Source organism: Pistacia vera, unplaced genomic scaffold (assembly GCF_008641045.1).
Source record: "Pistacia vera cultivar Batoury unplaced genomic scaffold, PisVer_v2 Contig1164, whole genome shotgun sequence".
NCBI lineage: Eukaryota > Viridiplantae > Streptophyta > Magnoliopsida > Sapindales > Anacardiaceae > Pistacia > Pistacia vera.
In genome coordinates, this window is record NW_022195209.1 from 79,579 (window position 1) to 99,020 (window position 19,442).

The 19,442-nt window shown below is 39.5% G+C and overlaps 2 pseudogenes; both read left to right on the top strand.

Annotated features, from left to right (window-relative positions):
- The first annotated feature begins 4,976 nt into the window (after positions 1-4,976).
- Positions 4,977-6,485, top strand: LOC116105488 (annotated as a pseudogene).
- A 303-nt stretch (positions 6,486-6,788) lies between these two features.
- LOC116105422 lies at positions 6,789-18,889 on the top strand (annotated as a pseudogene).
- Positions 18,890-19,442: the final 553 nt, after the last annotated feature.

The following is a 19,442-nucleotide window of genomic DNA, read 5'->3' on the forward strand; positions in this document are numbered from 1 at the left end:
GATTAAATTGGTGTGAAATCTGTGCCCTAGGTTTAGTCATATTGATTTCTCTACCAAAGTATTTATAAAATTCTGCTTTTATTTAGTTTTTAGTTTATATTCTTTTTCATTAAATTCAATCTTAAAATTCTGTTTCATCAAATAGCAATAAGATATACTAGTTTGGTACTTGGTAAGTAGTTCTCTTGGGATTCGACACTCGTTTACTCGAGCTTTATTACTTGCATGATTTCGTACACTTGCGAATAGCCTGTCACCCACCCCTGGATAATTTGAGGTCCACCTCGAGTGCCTTCTTCTACTTCTCGGAAGTTTCCCACAACCGAGCTTTCTCTTCCTTTGCCAGCAAGACCCGCTCGGAGCTTGCTCGCAGCTCCAACTCTTTCTCGCCAACCTCTTTGGTAAGCTTGACCACTATCATTTGGAGCTGTTTAAGCTCCTTTCCTTTCTTCTCTAACTTGGTCTTCTGGAAGTCAACCGTGTTAAGAGCAGAGTTCCTCTCCGACATATACTGGTTCGTCTGAACGACGTGTAGGGTCAACTCTTCTTTCGCAGTCGCTAAGTCATGCCTTAGCTACGTGTTCTCTTCCTTCAACTTGAAGAGTCCCCCGGTTACTTCCAGTTGGACCTTTTGTTAGGCCAGTGCATGGCAAGCAAAAACTGCATAATAAAACAAGCAACCGTTAGACTCTCCTTGAAAAGAGTAAAGTATTAAAAGTCCTCGACCAGGATAAACCGTCTTACCTGGCTTTGCATTTGAACCACCCTAATCATTAGGTCTGCAAGGTTGAAGGCCACAAGCTCTTCAAAGACTTTGGCAAGTTGGCACTCCAAAAGGGTGAACACTACCAACTGTAGGTGCTTTAGAAGTTGACCCATAGAGTCCAACATTGGTGTGTCAACTCCTAAAACAGAGGACACCTCGCCAGCCAGCCTTTTGCCTTCTCTCCTCCCGGAAGTCGTGGCCTCCCTTTGTCCCCTGTGCAGACAAACCACTGTAACCCCGGTTGCGCACCTCGAGCTCCCTCCTAAGTGAAAAGCCTGATAAGGCTGCAACCTCCCAGGCTGCACCCCTAAGCCCTTCGTCTCGGACTCTGATTCCTCGAGCTGCAGCACTTTTCTCTTCTTGGATTTTTGGCCCATGGTCTTCTGCTTTGGGCATGCGGCCGTGGGCTGAGAAAGTTCTGCCAGTTGTTCGGTGGGTGGCTGCGCCCCCACCTGCACTCCTTTGACAAGGTGTCGCTAGGGCTGCCTCGGTTGGTTCTGTGGCACCGACTCGGGGGAAAACGAACCCCTTCTCTCTTAACGACCTTGGGACTTTGGGTAGCATAGTCGCTACATGTAGGTATTGTTAGTAAAAGAGTTCGGTACATGCAAAAAGAGTTCGGTACATGCAAAAAGAGTTCGCTACATGCAAAAGCCAAAAGTTTGGAAAGATTGCGGATATTTACGAAGTAAGGTTTCCAAAGTTGCTTTAGAATTGAAGAAGCCGTACTTCCTCAAATTGGCAATTGTCACAAGCAGTTTCCCGTCGCGACAGTGATCTGGCAGGTTACCAAAAGCAACTATCCGGTTGAAGTCAGAAAGATCTGTCAACCTGGTCGATTTATTTCTTGTGAAGAGACAAGAAAGATCGTTAGAAAGTAAATCCCAAAAAGAAAAGAAAAAATTCGCTAAGTATCAAAAAGGGAAGACCTACTCGGCTCCTTAAAATGGTAGATGCCATTATAATGGAAAAAGAAAAACTTGGTCTCATATGCCTCGACATTGCTGGGATAATTAAAAATGCCTTCCTCGATCGTGGATCACTTCGAGAGGTAGTAAGAATCTTTGTCCTTGCTCTTTTTTGAATAGTATGAGCAAGCGAGCTCCAGCGCAGTCAGTTGGCCGAGGCCGTACTCGGCACACGCGATATACATAGTCACCGCTATCATATACGCGTTAGGTGTCAGCTGTAAAGGTGTTATCCTGAAGTGATCGAGGATCGACCTAATAAAGGGATGGAAGGGAATTAGTGCTCCGCATTTGAATATAACTTCAGAGATCGCAGCCATTCCCTCTGGAGGATTTTGAGCTGTAAGCGATCAACGGTGAGAGACGCATTATGCCCAAACATCGCTTGACTTCAAGAAGATTAATCGTTGTTTCCTCCACTATAAAATCCCAGACTTGCCTTAAGCAATGCCACAACACTCATACTCTTAGAAAAAGCACAAAGCTCTCGTGAGACCAAATTTTCAATCCTTCAAGTTAGTGCGCATTTTCCGATGACAGTGAGAAGCTCAACCTCCATCGACAAAAAAGGTAAGGAAGATCCTTCCATTGCTTTTGTTTTTCTTCTTCGAATGTAGTTAATCAGGCGATAATAGTAGGTTTCTATAAGGAATAGATTTTTAGGGTACAAACCATTGGAGGTGGTCTCCAAGGGTTTTTAGGGTTTTGCTCTTCCTCATCGTCGTACAAAAATCTTGTACAGAGACTGCTTAAACTCTACGTGTCCCCTTTTTTTAGACCATAGAAGAGATAGACCCTACAACGACCACAACAAATGAGGGGACGAGCTCACAAGCGTAGGACGACCTAGTGGGTCCTACGCAAGAGATTTTTACAGTGGTTCCTACGCAAGAGATTTTTACAGTGGTTACCCGAGATGAAGTACAAAAGGCAGTAGACCAATATGCACTTAGCGTAGACATCTACCGATATAGGTCGCACTACATGTCGTCAATCAGCGAGAAAAAGTAAACGCCATGCTTTGAGAAATTCAATCGTCGCGTCTCTTTGTTGAAATACTCAAGCGACGGCTCGATTCTCTCCTCCACATTAAGTGCAATCTCATCCACATTTAATGCCTTGGTAAGGAATGATGTTTCAGCATGGCTTGTATTTAATGCGCATGGCAGGCACTTATTGCGCACAAGACTCATTTGTCAGAATAAAGGGCACTTCATTAATGGGTTAGCTGTCAAAACCAACGGATAACATCCAAGGAGGTCACTAGAATAGAACACTCCTCATCGCATGTTTGTTCTAAGCGATATGATTCTTTGCCTCCAGTAGAAATATGCTGTGTAATCAGGTCGTGGACCTTGGCTAAAGATAAGAGGTGCACCGATACAACATTGAGTAGGATCTAATCCAAGTTGTTGACTTCACGGAAGAAGACCATCTCGGGTCGCTTGAAGAGAAATATTCCGTGACCTCCTTATAGCTAGCTCGGCTCGACCAGGTGCCATTTGGATATGTCAAATCATGGCATAGTTATGAAGTTCCCAAGGTTCAATCCTTAAACCTTAAAAACTGGGGGACTTTTGTTATGCCGGAAAAATAGTGCTGACATGGAGCCTCGTCCGTAAAGGATGGTCAGAGTTCATAAGGGTTCTGTACCATCTAGGTACGACCACGTCGTGCCTAGCGTAAGTGGCATGACTCCTGTCAGTGTAGCAGGTGAGTGCTAGGCCATCAAGCGGCTAGAGATCGCCCACGTGTCCAAGCCCTACTTTAAATCGAGGAAATCCCTCGGGCAGGTGATCAATGGGACACAAAGAAAGGATTTGTACGACACCTACCCACTTGTAGCTTTCATAATCATTACCTTGGACTTCCCGACTATAAATAGAGGACTTCTCTCTCATTTGGGGGGATTAGCTAATTTTTATGCTGAAATAGCTCTCACTCTCTAAACTGTAACTCAGCTCGCTGAACACGATCTAATCACTTTCTTATTAATACAATAGCAGTGGACGTAGGATTCGCTTGCGAGCATTTGAACCACTTTAAACATTGCCTCTCACCCCTTATTCTACTAAATATTCCCATATCACGTGTGATCTCTAAATCATTTTAACATTTTACAAGTGCGAGTAGTTGGTGTCAAAATTCAGCATCAACATAATGCTTATCCCTAGGTTGATTCTTTGGACGCAGTACATGATGTTTTGTGGATTTCTGTCAGCAATGCTTCCATTCTTTGAAGACAAAAATGGAGTAATAGGAGCAATTGGATTTATACCCCTAGACTTCATCCTGCCAATGCTTCTTTACAATATGAGCTAAAAACCTCCCAAATCGTCCCTCATCTACTGGATCAATATTACTATGATGGTTGTTTTCGCAGGTGCAGGATTGATGCGTACATTGTCCTCCGCAAGGACGTTGATTGTCGATGCTGACAAGTTTAAGCTCTTTGATCAGTAGTGATGTGGTGGACTGAAAAAAAATGAAAATCTCTGAGTAAATTGAGTAGAGCCCTTGTGCTCAGAGAAAGTTTACTTTCGGTGTGAATAAGTAGTATAAGAACATTCAACTACAAGTTTTGCTTAGTGAAATTTAGAATGAGAAATTGCTAGAAAGATCAGGCGCAGGTATCTGCATTTTTGTAGTAACATCTTTGCACTGTTAATAACAAGAATATTCAGCTGCTTGTTCCACGGTAAACTCTCATATTCTTGTACTATATATCTGGTTTCTCATTCTCTTTTAGACAAAACATGCATATTGAGACCGTTGATGAAATATATCCTTAAAAATTTGTATTCTAGATTGTTTTTCCTCGACATCTATCCCTGTTCTCAACGATTGCAGTGCATTATCCCTTCCAAACCAGAAATCATGTGTCCAGTCCAATCCATGAAGAAGGAAATGCTACCCCATCATAATTCATGTCCATTAAATTATATATCATCACCATGGAAACTTGAATGTTAGATAAAAGAGTAGATACAATAATGGTTAATGGGGAAAATATAGTAATCACTCTTTGTACGTCTTCACACGGATTGCACTCTGAACCAATGCAGATCAAGGAATTCATTGGTCAACTATGAAACTGCATTTAAGAATGCACATTGGTCACGCAAGAGTTCGCTAACAATATTGTGTACAATATTAGAATATCAAAATACAATGTTTTAATCTTTTGGTGCTTATCCATCTTTGTTTCTTGTTAATTTTTCCTTTTGGGCTGTGACTAGATAATGTACTCGGACCTTTCCCCCAATGGGACTTTGAAACTGTACGAGTTCGTGGCAATGGTGACACTTGTTATGATAGTACTCTCTCAGCTTCCCACTTTCCACTCACTCAGACGCATCAACCTTGCTTCTCTTCTTCTAAGCTTGGGCTACACCTTCCTCGTAGTTGGTGCTTGTATTAAAGCAGGTATAGAAATGATTGACCAATATTTCACTTCTTATTTTATGTATGTATCTTTTCATGCTATGAAGAAAGTTCTGTTAATAAATGCAACATTTTTACTAGACTCACTATTACAGAATTAATTTGGCAATGAAATTTACGTATAAAACAATGAAAAAGAAAATGAGCAGTGGACTTTAATTAGGTGAAATGCGTCCAAAATTCGTGTTGTGGGTGCATGGAACAAGAATGAATATATAAAATCCCAATTGGGTGGTTTATTTGGCTGATGCTCTAAATATGTTTCTAAATTTTACTCGTCCAACAGGTCTCTCCAAAAATGCTCCGTCAAAGGACTATTGCCTGGAATCTTCAAAGTCATCTAGGCTTTTTAGTGCCTTCACTTCCATCTCCATAATAGCTGCCATTTTTGGAAATGGCATACTACCAGAAGTACAGGTAACTTCACGGAATATCTATTTTGGTTTTCTTTTTAATGCCTAGCAATGATGATAGGGTACACCAGACTATGACAAATTGATTTAACTGCACAGAAGAGCCATGCAAGCAATGTTTGCTAATTGCTGTAAGCTTCTTGATTTTAACTTCGGCATATTCTATCAATACAGGCAACTCTGGCTCCACCCACTACTGGGAAGATGGTAAAAGGTCTTCTAATGTGCTATAGTGTCATTTTTGTTACTTTCTATTCGGCAGCAGCTTCTGGGTATTGGGCGTTTGAAAACAAAGCTGATTCAAACATTCTCAAGAGCCTGCTGCCTGATAATGGACCTTCCTACGCTCCAACATTTGTTGTTGGTGTCGCAGTTGTGTTTGTTCTTCTTCAATTATTTGCCATTGGCTTGGTAAGCTCACAGATATACTGTGCAATCAAACTTTAGAGAGGCTGAATTCCATTTTCTGGTTAACTGAGGTAATCTTTCTACAATGTGAGCAGGTTTATTCTCAAGTAGCTTTTGAGATCATGGAGAAGAAATCAGCTGATGTAAAACAAGGGATGTTTTCAAAAAGAAACCTTATCCCTAGGATCATTCTTGCGGACGTTGTACATGATATTCTGTGGATTTATGGCAGCAATGCTTCCATTTTTTGGAGACATTAATGGAGTGGTAGGAGCAATTGGATTTATCCCCCTAGACTTCATCCTGCCAATGCTTCTTTACAACATGAGCTTTAAACCTCCCAAATCATCCCTCATCTACTGGATCAATATTACTATCATGGTTGTTTTCACAGGTGCAGGATTGATGGGTACATTCTCCTCTGTAAGGAAGTTGATTCTCGATGCTAGCAAGTTTAAGCTATTTATTAGTGATGTGGTGGACTGACCATAAATGAAAATCCTTGAGCGTACGAGTATCCTCAGAGAAAGTTTACCTTTGTTGTGAATCAAAACTACACGTTTAGATTAGTGCAATTAAGAATGAGAAACTGCATAGTAACAATTTTTTATTGTTAATAACAAGAATTTTCAGGTGCAAGATCCACTCCTAAACTGGCTGCACTGATATTGTCTAATATTTTTGTCTTCCAATTGGTCGAATTCTTACATTATTTATCTGGTGTCTTACGAAAATCAAGAATTCTTATACTATGCATATTGAGACTGTCCATAAAATGTATTCTTAAAAATGTTTCGTGTTCAACCTGCCGCCAATACTGATCTAAAGGTTGCAAATGATACTATCTTCTTCTTCAGAGAATCCACCATGCTTGATGTTAGGCCTCAGGTAATTCAACCATCTCAGTCTGCAACTCTTTACACATCTCTTGAGCCCTGTGGATTAAATTACGAATAATGTTTTGTTTACAACTAGTCATATAACTAAACAAAATTGTACAAAATTAATGTAAAATGACAACTCTGTCTTTTGTTTTTTGTTTAGTTGTATGGCTCAATTGTAAACATATCATTACTCTTAAATTACGTATACCAAGAGGTCAAATATACCAAAAGATCCCCAACAAGTTAATTCATACCATATTCTTCAATATAAGCCTTGAGCTTTGCATGCTCTTCAAGTGACCAAGGTCTCCCAAATCAAGCAAAAAGAAACCTTTCAAGGTTCGTCTTGATTTAGTTATAGACGGCGACTAATTTCCTGACAAAAATGTTAACTTGATTCTCTTTTACCTCTATTCTGTTTGCGCATTTATTGGACTCCCCACGGCATCATTTGAAACTATACGCAAACTGAAATCGTGTGAACACGTATCCGTTTTATTTATTTTTATTTTGTTTAAGTAATATCATATATATTGATAAAGAGGATCAGTCCAACAATCACATCCAAAGGGTAATGAGGTAATCTCACTTCACAAAATGATACTTCCAAATCAGGCTCTGTTTGTTTAGTTTTTTAGAATAGTATTCTATTATGAATAGGATTTTTGGAAAATAGGATAGGATTGATGTTTTTGATACATTTTTGAAAAATATTTTACCCTCCACAATAAAAGTTTATAAATTGATAAAAAAATCCCCACTCACCCAACTATTGTCGATAGTCGGTGACCACCACCACCGGATGGTGGCCAAAAACTGAAGAGATGGCGCATGACCAGCTAGATCTGGTCGATCGTGTGCCGATCTGGTATTTTTTGGTCAGATCCACTGTGGATTTAGTCAAGAATGACCACAGATATGGCCGTTGATAGCCAGATCTGGTTGTCATTGATGACCATATTTGGTCGTCGTTGACGGCCAAACGACGACCAAGATATGGATGTCGTCAACAGCCGGATATGGCCGTCATCAACGGCCAGATCTGGCCGTTAACAGCCAGATCTTTGCCGTAGATCTGACTATTTTCAACCAAATCCATGGTGGATCTAGCCGAAAATGGACAGATTGGCGCACAATCGGTCAGATCCAGCCGATCGTATATCGTTATGGCCCCATCAACCGACGGTGGCTGGCTGCAGTGGCGACTGCTGGTGGGTGATAGTGGCTTGGGTGGGTGGGGGTGTTTCTATTAATTTTAAAATTTTTATTGAGAAAGGTAATTATTAATGTTTTGAGTTGAATAAAATAGGATTGAATTTTGAAGAATATTAAAACAAATGCATTTTGTGGGTTTTTAAGATAGGATAGTAGGAGAATAGTGTGCCAAACGCAAGGTAAATTTTTCTCAAGTCTTTTAAGTATCTTTTCGGTTTCTCATACTCATCATTCCTTTCCCTGTTTTTTTCCAAAGCCAATTCTCCATAACTGTTGCATTGAATTTATCTCAGCTCAAATCCAATAGCGAAGACAAAAGAATGTGTTCATGATTATACATACTCTAGTGAACCACATTCAAAGCAGGCTAGCGGCTACCTATTGTGGCTGCGCTTCGACGGCTCCAAAAGCTCCCTCCCTTGTTAAGAATTAAAAAAAATACATATATATCCTTAAACAATGGCACATCCTCCTCATAACCCTTCCCTATGTTTGGCCGAGAAGCAGACGCTGTGCCATTTTTGTTCTTGAGTCAAAACGTCAACTCTTGAAGATTGATTTAAATTGTGAGATTTGACTTATTATTTCATAAATATCTTTTATGAGATCACACGTGTGTTTTGAGTATTTTCAGATCATAAATGATTAAAAAGAATATTTGGATGAAGAAAAAAAATGGCGATGAATATCGTGATGACGGCGAATGAATGACATAAGAATCGGAGTTGAAACGAGAAAGTTAATACCATAAATATCTTTTATGGGATCACACGTGTGTTTTGAGTATTTTTTAGATCATAAATGGTTAAAAGAATATTCGGATGAAGAAAAACAATGGTGATGAAGATCGTGATGACGACGAATGAATGATATAAGAATCGGAGTTGAAACAAGAAAGTTAATACTTTTCGAGTAAGCTTAAGCAAGGAACATGTGTCAATACTTTGACAATATCTAGATCTCATATTTGGATGATTCTTGTTGCATTGGAGAGTTGATTCAGAGGGCTACAATTTGTTTGTAATGACTTCATCAGATTTTGAAAAGATTGTGCTCGTTTGTGGAAATCTCTATTCGCTACAACAAAGATTTTTGTCACCACAACCGTCGTGTTTTGGGTCGGCGAACGAGAAATATTATTGAGCGGTCGCCACAGCATAGAAAATCTTTGCCGTGGCAAAGGTTGGATTCCTGGTCCTACTTGGATTGTATTAAGCCTTTATCCAAAATTTCTTGTTTTATTTTGAATAGAACCCTAGTACTATAAATAGAGGTCTTTAGATATTTGTAAGGGGGAAAAAGAGAGGGAAGACTAGCCACTATTTGGAGATCGAAACAACAATTCTTGGGGTTTTGGTTCTCTGATTAGAGAAGTTTTTCTTATCTTTTCTTGAACTCATGTTTATTATTATAATGGTTGTTCTTTTAATTGCAAGTATGGACTAAAAAAGTTTCTAGGGCCAAGATTAGCCTAATTTATGAATATGTGTTGATTTCTTATTGTTAATATTTGTTAAGCATTATTTTTAAGTTTTATTATTGTGCGTAACACTTTCAATTCTTATGGATCCGAGAGTTGGATGATCTAACAGATTAGGTTGAGATCGAGAGATAAAACTTAGTTAGTCCAAGGTAATAAAACCATTGATTGAGTGCTAGAGATAGGTTACCACGATCTATGAGGCTTTAGTAAATTCCATAGATTGTAATAATCTCTTAAAACATAACTCCAATTTAGAGATACCTTGGGTTGGTACTAAAGGGTTAATCTGGTAATTATTCAAGAGAAAGTTATTAGAAAGTTACATGGTTGGTACTAAAGGGTTAATTTGATAATTATTCGAGAGAAAGTTATTAGAAAATTAGGAAGTTTGACCTATAAAAAAAACTTAATGAGGTTAGCAATAATTGTCAATGCATAAGATTAAATTGGTGTGAAATTTGTGTCCTACGTTTAGTTTTATTGCTTCACAATCAAAGTTTTATTTAAAATTATGTTGCTGTTTAGTTTTTAATTTGTTTTAATTTTAGTAAGTCATTCTTCAAAATTCTGATTAATCAAATAGTAATAAGGTAGCTTAGTTTTGTACTTGGTAATAGTAATTCTCTTGGGATTCGAAATTCGTTACTCATTCTTTATTACTTGCGTGATTTCATACACTTCGAAAATCTGTCAAGTTTTGGCGTCATTGTCGGGAAATTACTAGTTTTATTTATCAATATAATATGAGCTATTTAGTTGTTAATTTGGTTTTTTTTTTTATTTTTTTTTTTTAAGTTCTAATTTTCTTGTCTTTAGGTCCTGGAGTGTCGACATTCAACGAGTGCAGACCTTGTTCCTTTTGACTCTAAAATTGAGAGAATAGTTCGATGTTTGAGAAGAGACAAGCATGCACACAAGAATCAAGTGCAATGGTTGAGAGAAGCGGATTAGGAGGTAATCAAGAGAATGAGCAAGAAGAAGTCCAAGGGGGTAATGCAGTAGGTGGAGAAGTTCCAAGAGCACTTAAAGACTACTCTAGTCCTACATTTGAATGGAGTGCTTATAGTATTAGGAGACCACCGGTTCAAATAAACAGCTTTGAAATCAAGCCAGCCATTATTCAGATGATACAACAATCGGTGCAATTTAGAGGTTTGCTAAGCGATGATCCTAATTTGCATATTGCAAATTTCTTGGAGCTTTCTGACACTTTCAAACACAAATGGAGTATCCAATGATGCAATCAGGCTTAGGCTTTTCCTATTCTCTTTTCGGAATAAAGTTAAAGCTTGATTGATTTCACAACCACCTGAAGGAATTACCACTTGGGTCAAGTTGGTTTAGGCTTTCCTTGCTAAGTATTTCCCACTTATTAAGTAATACCATCTACGTTTATCTTTTTCTTACATTTCTTTGTTCTTTTGGACCATTATAATAATGTTTTGGTGCTTCTCAAATTTGAAATGAACACAGAGTTGGACTTGATATTCCTACAATTGAAAGTCTGGCTTGAGCATATAAATGTTCATATTGCAAATATAAGGATAATTTAGTCAAAACAGGTTGTAAGTTGTTTTGGTTAAACAGATTGGTTAGTTGTTAGAGTTGGTTACAGTCAGTTTACTTCAGCTCAGCTCAAATGTAACTAGAGTTACTGAGCTTGTATATAAGAAAACATTGTTTATTCAATAAATGTTAGTTGATATTTGCCCCAATTTTCAGCTTTCCTTTGTTTCTTTTGCTCTATCAACATGGTATCCGAGCACTGAACTTCTGCTTCTCAAATCAAAACCCAGGTCAATTAAAGCCATTCTTGCATCTTAGACGAGTTCGAAGAAGCTTTGAGTTTGTCAATTTCTCTTCTCGTTCTTGAATTTCAGATTTCTTAGTCTTTAGTTGATTTGAGTTGAGTTTTGAAATTTAAGAAATATTATGGCGAATTCGACAGAAGAGGTAAATATTCCCTCAATTGACTCCAACTCACCGATTTACGTACATCCATCAGACACACCAGGATCTATATTGGTTTCAGAACAGTTGATTGGTTTTGCAAATTACAGTATCTAGAGTAGAGTAATGACAGTCTCTCTGTGTGTTAAGAACAAGCTAGGTTTTGTTAATGGCACATGCACTAAGTCATCTGTACACTCTCACTTGATTGGCATAGCTAAATACAATCGTGTCATCTACGAAAGTGGTTTAGGATAGTTAAGATATAGGTTTAATTGGATTTATTTTCAAGCTTAGAGACTTTTTTATCGCTTAGTTGCTAGGGACTAGCAAAGCTGGTTGGGAGTTGTGATAAGAGCTTGAAAGTATACATTTATTAGTGATTTAATTAGATTATTTGTGGAAAAAGGTGTTTGATTGTTGGAATTGAATTTTATTTCATAAATACCTTTACGGGATCACGGGGTATTTTGAGTATTTTCAGGTTCAAACCGATATTTGAAAGAAAAAGAATGATGTCGATGGAATTCGTGACGAGTAGGAACAAACGGTGAAGGAATCGGGGTTGAAACGAGAAAGTGTGGCACGTCGAAGATGTTACGGAAAATCTGGAAATTCTTCATCATGAGTATGCCTGATGTTTCTGTCATAACTTGAGCTGCGGAAATCAGAATTTGACGATTCTTGTGGCGTTGGAAAGCTTATTCAGAGAGCTACAATGTTAATTTTGATGACTTCATCTAATTCTGAAGTGTACGGACGCTTTGGACAGAAAGAACGATCGCCATGGTGACCATTATTACCGCAGCGGTGCTGGGTCACGGGTTTGTGTTAATTCATACCCTAATCTGAATCTGAATGGGCGAAGTTTTCTAATCTTTTTCCTAAGCACGACCAGAACCCTAGAGATATAAAAGAGAGTTTTAAGAAATTAAAAAGGACCTTATTGGGAGGAGGGAAAGGACAGCTACTATTTGGAGCGGGATCCAGGGAGCTTTCGTCACTGATTAGAGAAGATTTTTTCTTTATCTCTCTTGAACTGATATCATTGAAGAGAATGATGGATTTTGTTACTTCATATGAACTAATTCTCTTTTCTAGGGCTACAGATGTAGCCCAATTTTGAACATGTGTTGACAGTATTATATTGATTTTATATGAGGATGATTTCTAAGTTTTATTATCGTGTGTAATGCTTAAGTCTCAAGGGCCCGAGAGTTGAATGATATATGGGTTGGGTGAAATCGAGAGAGAAACTGATTGTCTTAGGTAATAAAACCATAGATGAGCGAACGCTAGAGATAGGTATCGCGATCTGTGAGGCTCGGTAGATTCATAGAACTTATCGATCTTTTAGCACCTAAATCCAACTTAGAGATATCTTGGGTTGTTGCTTAAAGGTTAATTTGCTAATTGCTCGAGGAGAGTTAGTGGGATATAGGGGATTGGCCTTTAGAATAAGCTTAATATGTTAGCAATAATTGTCAATGCATAGGATTAAATTGGTGTGAAATTGTTCCCTAGGTTTAGTCATATTGATTCTCTACCAAAGTATTATAAAATTCTGCTTTTTTTAGTTTTTAGTTTATATTCTTTTTCATTAAATTCAATCTTAAAATTCTGTTTCATCAAATAGCAATAAGATATACTAGTTTGGTACTTGGTAAGTAGTTCTCTTGGGATTCGACACTCGTTTACTCGAGCTTTATTATTGCATGATTTGTACACTTGCGAATAGCTGTCACCCACCCTGGATAATTTGAGGTCCACCTCGAGTGCTTCTTCTACTTCTCGGAAGTTTCCACAACCGAGCTTTCTCTTCCTTTGCAGCAAGACCGCCGGAGCTTGCTCGCAGCTCCAACTCTTTTCGCCAAACTCTTTGGTAAGCTGACCATCATTTGGAGCTGTTTAAGCTCCTTTCCTTTCTTCTCTAACTTGGTCTTCTGGAAGTCAACCGTGTTAAGAGCAGAGTTCTCTCCGACATATACTGGTTCGTTGAACGACGTGTAGGGTCAACTCTCTTTTCGCAGTCGCTAAGTCATGCCTTAGCTACGTGTCTTTCTTTCAACTGAGGTCCCCGGTTACTTCCAGGTGGACCTTTTGTTAGGCCAGTGCATGGCAAGCAAAAAATGCATATATAAACAAGCAACGTTAGACCCCTTGAAAAGAGTAAAGTATTAAAAGTCCTCGACCAGGATAAACCGTTCTACCTGGCTTTGCTTTGAACCACCCTAATCATTAGGTCTGCAAGTTGAAGGCCACAAGCTCTTCAAAGACTTTGGCCAGTTGGCACCAAAAGGGTGAACACTACCAATGTAGGTGCTTTAGAAGTTGACCCTAGAGTCCAACATTGGTGTGTAACTCCAAAACAGAGGACACCTCGCAGCCAGCTTTTGCTTCTCTCCTCCGGAAGTCGTGGCCTCCCTTTGTCCCCTGTGAGAACAAACCACGTAACCCGGTTGCGCACCTCGAGCTCCCTCTAAGTGAAAAGCCTGATAAGGCTGCAAACCTCCCAGGCTGCACCCTAAGCCCTGTCTCGGACTCTGATTCCTCGAGCTGCAGCACTTTTCTCTTCTGGATTTTTGGCCCATGGTCTTCTGTTTGGGCATGCGGCCGTGGGCTGAGAAAGTTCTGCCAGTGTTCGGGGGTGGCTGCGCCCCCACCTGCACTCTTTGACAAGGTGTCGCTAGGGCTGCCTCGGTTGGTTCTGTGGGACGACTCGGGGGGGAAAACGAACCCTTCTCTCTTAACGACCTTGGGACTTTGGGTAGCATGTCGCTACATGTAGGTATTGTTAGTAAAGAGTTCGGTACATGCAAAAGAGTTCGGTACATGCAAAAAGAGTTCGTACATGCAAAAGCCAAAAGTTTGGAAAGATTGCGGATATTTACGAAGTAAGGTTTCCAAAGTTGCTTTAGAATTGAAGAAGCCGTACTTCCTCAAATTGGCAATTGTCCAAGCAGTTTTCCGTCGCGACAGTGATCTGGCAGGTTCCAAAAGCAACTATCCGGTTGAAGTCAGAAAGATCTGTCAACCTGGGCGATTTATTTCTTGTGAAGAGACAAGAAAGATCGTTAGAAAGTAAATCCCAAAAAGAAAAGAAAAAATTCGCTAAGTATCAAAAAGGGAAGACCTACTCGGCTCCTTAAAATGGTAGATGCCATTATAATGGAAAAAGAAAAACTTGGTTTCTAGCCTCGACATTGCTGGGATAATTAAAAATGCCTTCCTCGATCGTGGATCACTTCGAGAGGTAGTAGAATCTTTGTCCTTGTCTTTTTGAATAGTATGAGCAAGCGAGCTCCAGCGCAGTCAGTTGGCCGAGGCCGTACTCGGCACACGCGATATACATGTCACCGCTATCATATACGGTTAGGTGTCAGCTGTAAAGGTGTTATCTGAAGTGATCGAGGAAGACCTAATAAAGGGATGGAAGGGAATTAGTGCTCCGCATTTGATATAACTTCAGAGATCGCAGCCATTCCCTCTGGAGGATTTTGGCTGTAAGGATCAACGGTGAGAGACGCATTTGCCCAAACATCGCTTGACTTCAAGAAGATTAATCGTTGTTTCCTCACTATAAAATCCCAGACTGCCTTAAGCAATGCCACACACTCACTACTCTTAGAAAAAGCACAAAGCTCTCGTGAGACCAAATTTCAATCCTTCAAGTTAGTGGCCATTTTCCGATGACAGTTAGAAGCTCAACCTCCACGACAAAAAAGGTAAGGAAGATCCTTCATTGCTTTGTTTTTCTTTTCGAATGTAGTTAATCAGGCGATAATAGTAGGTTCTTATAAGGAATAGATTTTTAGGGTACAAACCATTGGAGGTGGTCTCCAAGGGTTTTAGGGTTTTGCTCTTCCTCATCGTCGTACAAAATCTTGTACAGAGACTGCTTAAACTCTACGTGTCCCCTTTTTTTAGACCATAGAAGAGATAGACCCTACAACGACCACAACAAATGAGGGGACGAGCTCACAAGCGTAGGAAGACCTAGTGGGTCCTACGCAAGAGATTTACAGTGGTTCCTACGCAAGAGATTTTTACAGTGGTACCCGAGATGAAGTACAAAAGGCAGTAGACCAATATGCACTTAGCGTAGACATCTACCGATATAGGTCGCATACATGTCGTCAATCAGCGAGAAAAAGTAAACGCATGCTTTGAGAAATTCAATCGTCGCGTCTCTTTGTTGAAAAACTCAAGCGACGGCTCGATTCTCTCCTCCACATTAAGTGCAATCTCATCCACATTAATGCCTTGGTAGGAATGATGTTTCAGCATGGCTTGTATTTAATGCGCATGGCAGGCACTTATTGCGCACAAGACTCATTTGTCAGAATAAAGGGCACTCATTAATGGGTTAGCTGTCAAAACCAACGGATAACATCCAAGGAGGTCACTAGAATAGAACACTCCTCATCGCATGTTTGTTCTAAGCGATATGATTCTTTGCCTCATAGAAATATGCTGTGTAATCGGTCGTGGACCTTGGCTAAAGATAAGAGGTGCACCGATACAACATTGAGTAGGATCTAATCCAGTTGTTGACTTCACGGAAGAAGACCATCTCGGGGTCGCTTGAGGAATATTCCGTGACCTCCTTATAGCTAGCGGCTCGACGGTCTTTGGATATGTCAAATCATGGCATAGTATGAAGTTCCCAAGGTTCAATCCTTAAACCTTAAAAACTGGGGGACTTTTGTTATGCCGGAAAAATAGTGTGACAGGAGCCTCGTCCGTAAAGGATGGTCAGAGTTCATAAGGGTTCTGTACCCTCTAGGTACGACCACGTCGTGCCTAGCGTATAGTGCATGACTCCTGTCAGTGTAGCAGGTGAGTGCTAGGCATCAAGCGGCTAGAGATCGCCCACGTGTCCAAGCCCTATTAAATCGAGGAAATCCCTCGGGCAGGTGATCAATGGGACACAAAGAAGGATTTGTACGACACCACCCACTTGTAGCTTCATAATATTACCTTGGACTTCCCGACTAAAATAGAGGACTTCTCCTCATTTGGGGGATTAGCTAATTTTTATGCTGAAATAGCTCTACTCTCTAAACTGTAACTCAGCTCGCTGAACACGATCTAATCACTTTCTTATTATACAATAGCAGGGGACGTAGGATTCGCTTGCGAGCATTTGAACCTTTAAACATTGCCTCTCACCCTATTTACTAAATATCCCATATCAGTGTGATCTCTAAATCATTTTAACATTTTACAAGTGCGAGTAGTTGGTGTCAAAATTCAGCATCACAATGCTTATCCCTAGGTTGATTCTTTGGACGCAGTACATGATGTTTTGTGGATTTTGTCGCAATGCTTCCATTCTTGGAGACGAAAATGGAGTGATAGGAGCTATTGGATTTATGCCCCTAGACTTCATCCTGCCAATGCTTCTTACAATATGAGCTAAACCTCCCAAATCGTCCTCATCTACTGGATCAATATTACTATGATGGTTGTTTTCGCAGGTGCAGGATTGATGCGTACATTGTCCTCCGCAAGGACGTTGATTGTCGATGTGACCAGTTTAGCTCTTTGATCAGTAGTGATGTGGTGGACTGAAAAAAAATGAAAATCTCTGAGTAAATTGAGTAGAGCCCTTGTGCTGAGAAAAGTTTACTTTCGGTGTGAATAAGTGTATAAGAACATTCAACTACAAGTTTTGCTTAGTGAAATTTAGAATGAGAAATTGCTAGAAGATCAGGCGCAGGTATCTGCATTTTTGTAGTAACATCTGCACGTTAAAACAAGAATATTCAGCTGCTTGTTCCACGGTAAACTCTCATATCTTGTACTATATATCGGTTTCTCATTCTCTTTTAGACAAACTGCATATTGAGACCGTTGATGAAATATATCCTTAAAAATTTGTTCTTAGAGTGTTTTCTCGACATCTATCCCTGTTCTCAACGATTGCAGTGCATTATCCCTTCCAAACCAGAAATCATGTGTCCAGTCCAATCCATGAAGAAGGAAATGCTACCCCATCAAATTCATGTCCATTAAATTATATATCATCACCATGAAACTTGAATGTTAGATAAAGAGTAGATACAATAATGGTTATGGGGAAATAGTAATCACTCTTGTACGTCTTCACACGGATTGCACTCTGAACCAATGCAGATCAAGGAATTCATTGGTCAACTATGAAACTGCATTTAAGAATGCCACTGGTCACGCAAGAGTTCGCAACAATATTGGTACATATTAGAATATAAAATACAATGTTTTAATCTTTTGGTGCTTATCCATCTTTGTTTCTTGTTAATTTTCCTTTTGGGCTGTGACTAGATAATGTACTCGGACCTTTCCCCAATGGGACTTTGAAACTGTACGAGTTCGTGGCAATGGTGACACTTGTATGATAGTACTCTCTCAGCTTCCCACTTTCACTCACTCAGACGCATCAACCTTGCTTCTCTTCTTCTAAGCTTGGGCTACACCTTCCTCGTAGTTGGTGCTTGTATTAAAGCAGGTATAGAAATGATTGACCAATATTTCACTTCTTATTTATGTATGTATCTTTCACTGCTGAAGAAGTTGTAATAAATGCAACATTTTTACTAGACTCACTATTACCGAATTATTTGGCAATGAATTTACGTATAAAACAATGAAAAAGAAAATGAGCAGTGGACTTAATTTTGTGAAATGCGTCCAAATTCGTGTTGTGGGTGCATGGAACAGAATGAATATAAATCCCAATTGGGGGGTTTATTGGCTGATGCTCTAAATATGTTTCTAATTTACTCGTCCAACAGGTCTCTCCAAAAATGCTGTCCCAAAGACTATTGCCTGGATCTTTAAAGTCATCTAGGCTTTTTAGTGCCTTCACTTCCCTTCCATAATAGCTGCCATTTTGGAAATGGCATACTACAAGAGTACAGGTAACTTCACGGATATCTATTTGGTTTTTTTTTTTGCTAGCAATGATGATAGGGACACCAGCTAGACATAGATTTACTTAGACAAGGCCTGAAGCATGTTTGACTTGCTGTAAGTCTCTGATTTTAACTTCGGATCTTCTATCAACGGAACTCTGGCTCCACCCACTACTGGGAAGATGGTTAGGTCTTCTTGGCTCTAAGTGTATTTTTGTACTTTCTAGGCGCAGCGTTCGGTATGGGCGTTTGAAAACAAAGCTGATTCAAACACATCGCCAGCAGCTGCGTATAATGGACTTCTTCATAGCATCTATGTTGTTGGTGTCGCAGTTGTTTGTTTTCTTCAATAGCCATTGGCTGGGTAAGCTCACAGATACTGGGCAATCAAACTTTAGAGGGCTGAATTCCATTTTCTGGTTAAATGAGTAATTCTACAATGTGCAGGTTTATCTCAAGTAGCTTTGAGATCTGGAGAAGAAATCAGCTGATGTAAAACAGGGTGTTTTCAAAAGAAACCTTATCCCTAGGATCATTCTCGGACGTTGTACATGATATTCTGTGGATTTATGGCAGCAATGCTTCCATTTTTTGAGACATAGAGTGTTGGAGTAATTGGATTATCGCTAGACTTCCCTGCCAATGCTTTAACCATGAGCTTTAACCATACCCATACTGTGACAATATACCATCAGTGTCACAGACATTGGGTAATTCTCTCGTAAGGAAGTGTAGTTCGGATGCATAAGTTTTTCGTGATGTGGTGACTATGATGAGTATTAGTTTATGCTGTTGTATGAAACTTGTTAACGAGTTCCTCAGGAAGTTTACCTGTTGTGAATAAAACTACACGTTAGAGTAAGGATTAGAAGAGAAAAGCATAGACAATTTTTATTGTTAATAACAAGAATTTTCAGGTGCAAGATCCACTCTAAACTGGCTGCACTGATTGTCTAATATTTTTGTCTTCCAATTGGTCGAATTCTTACATTATTTTCTGGTGTCTTACGAAAAT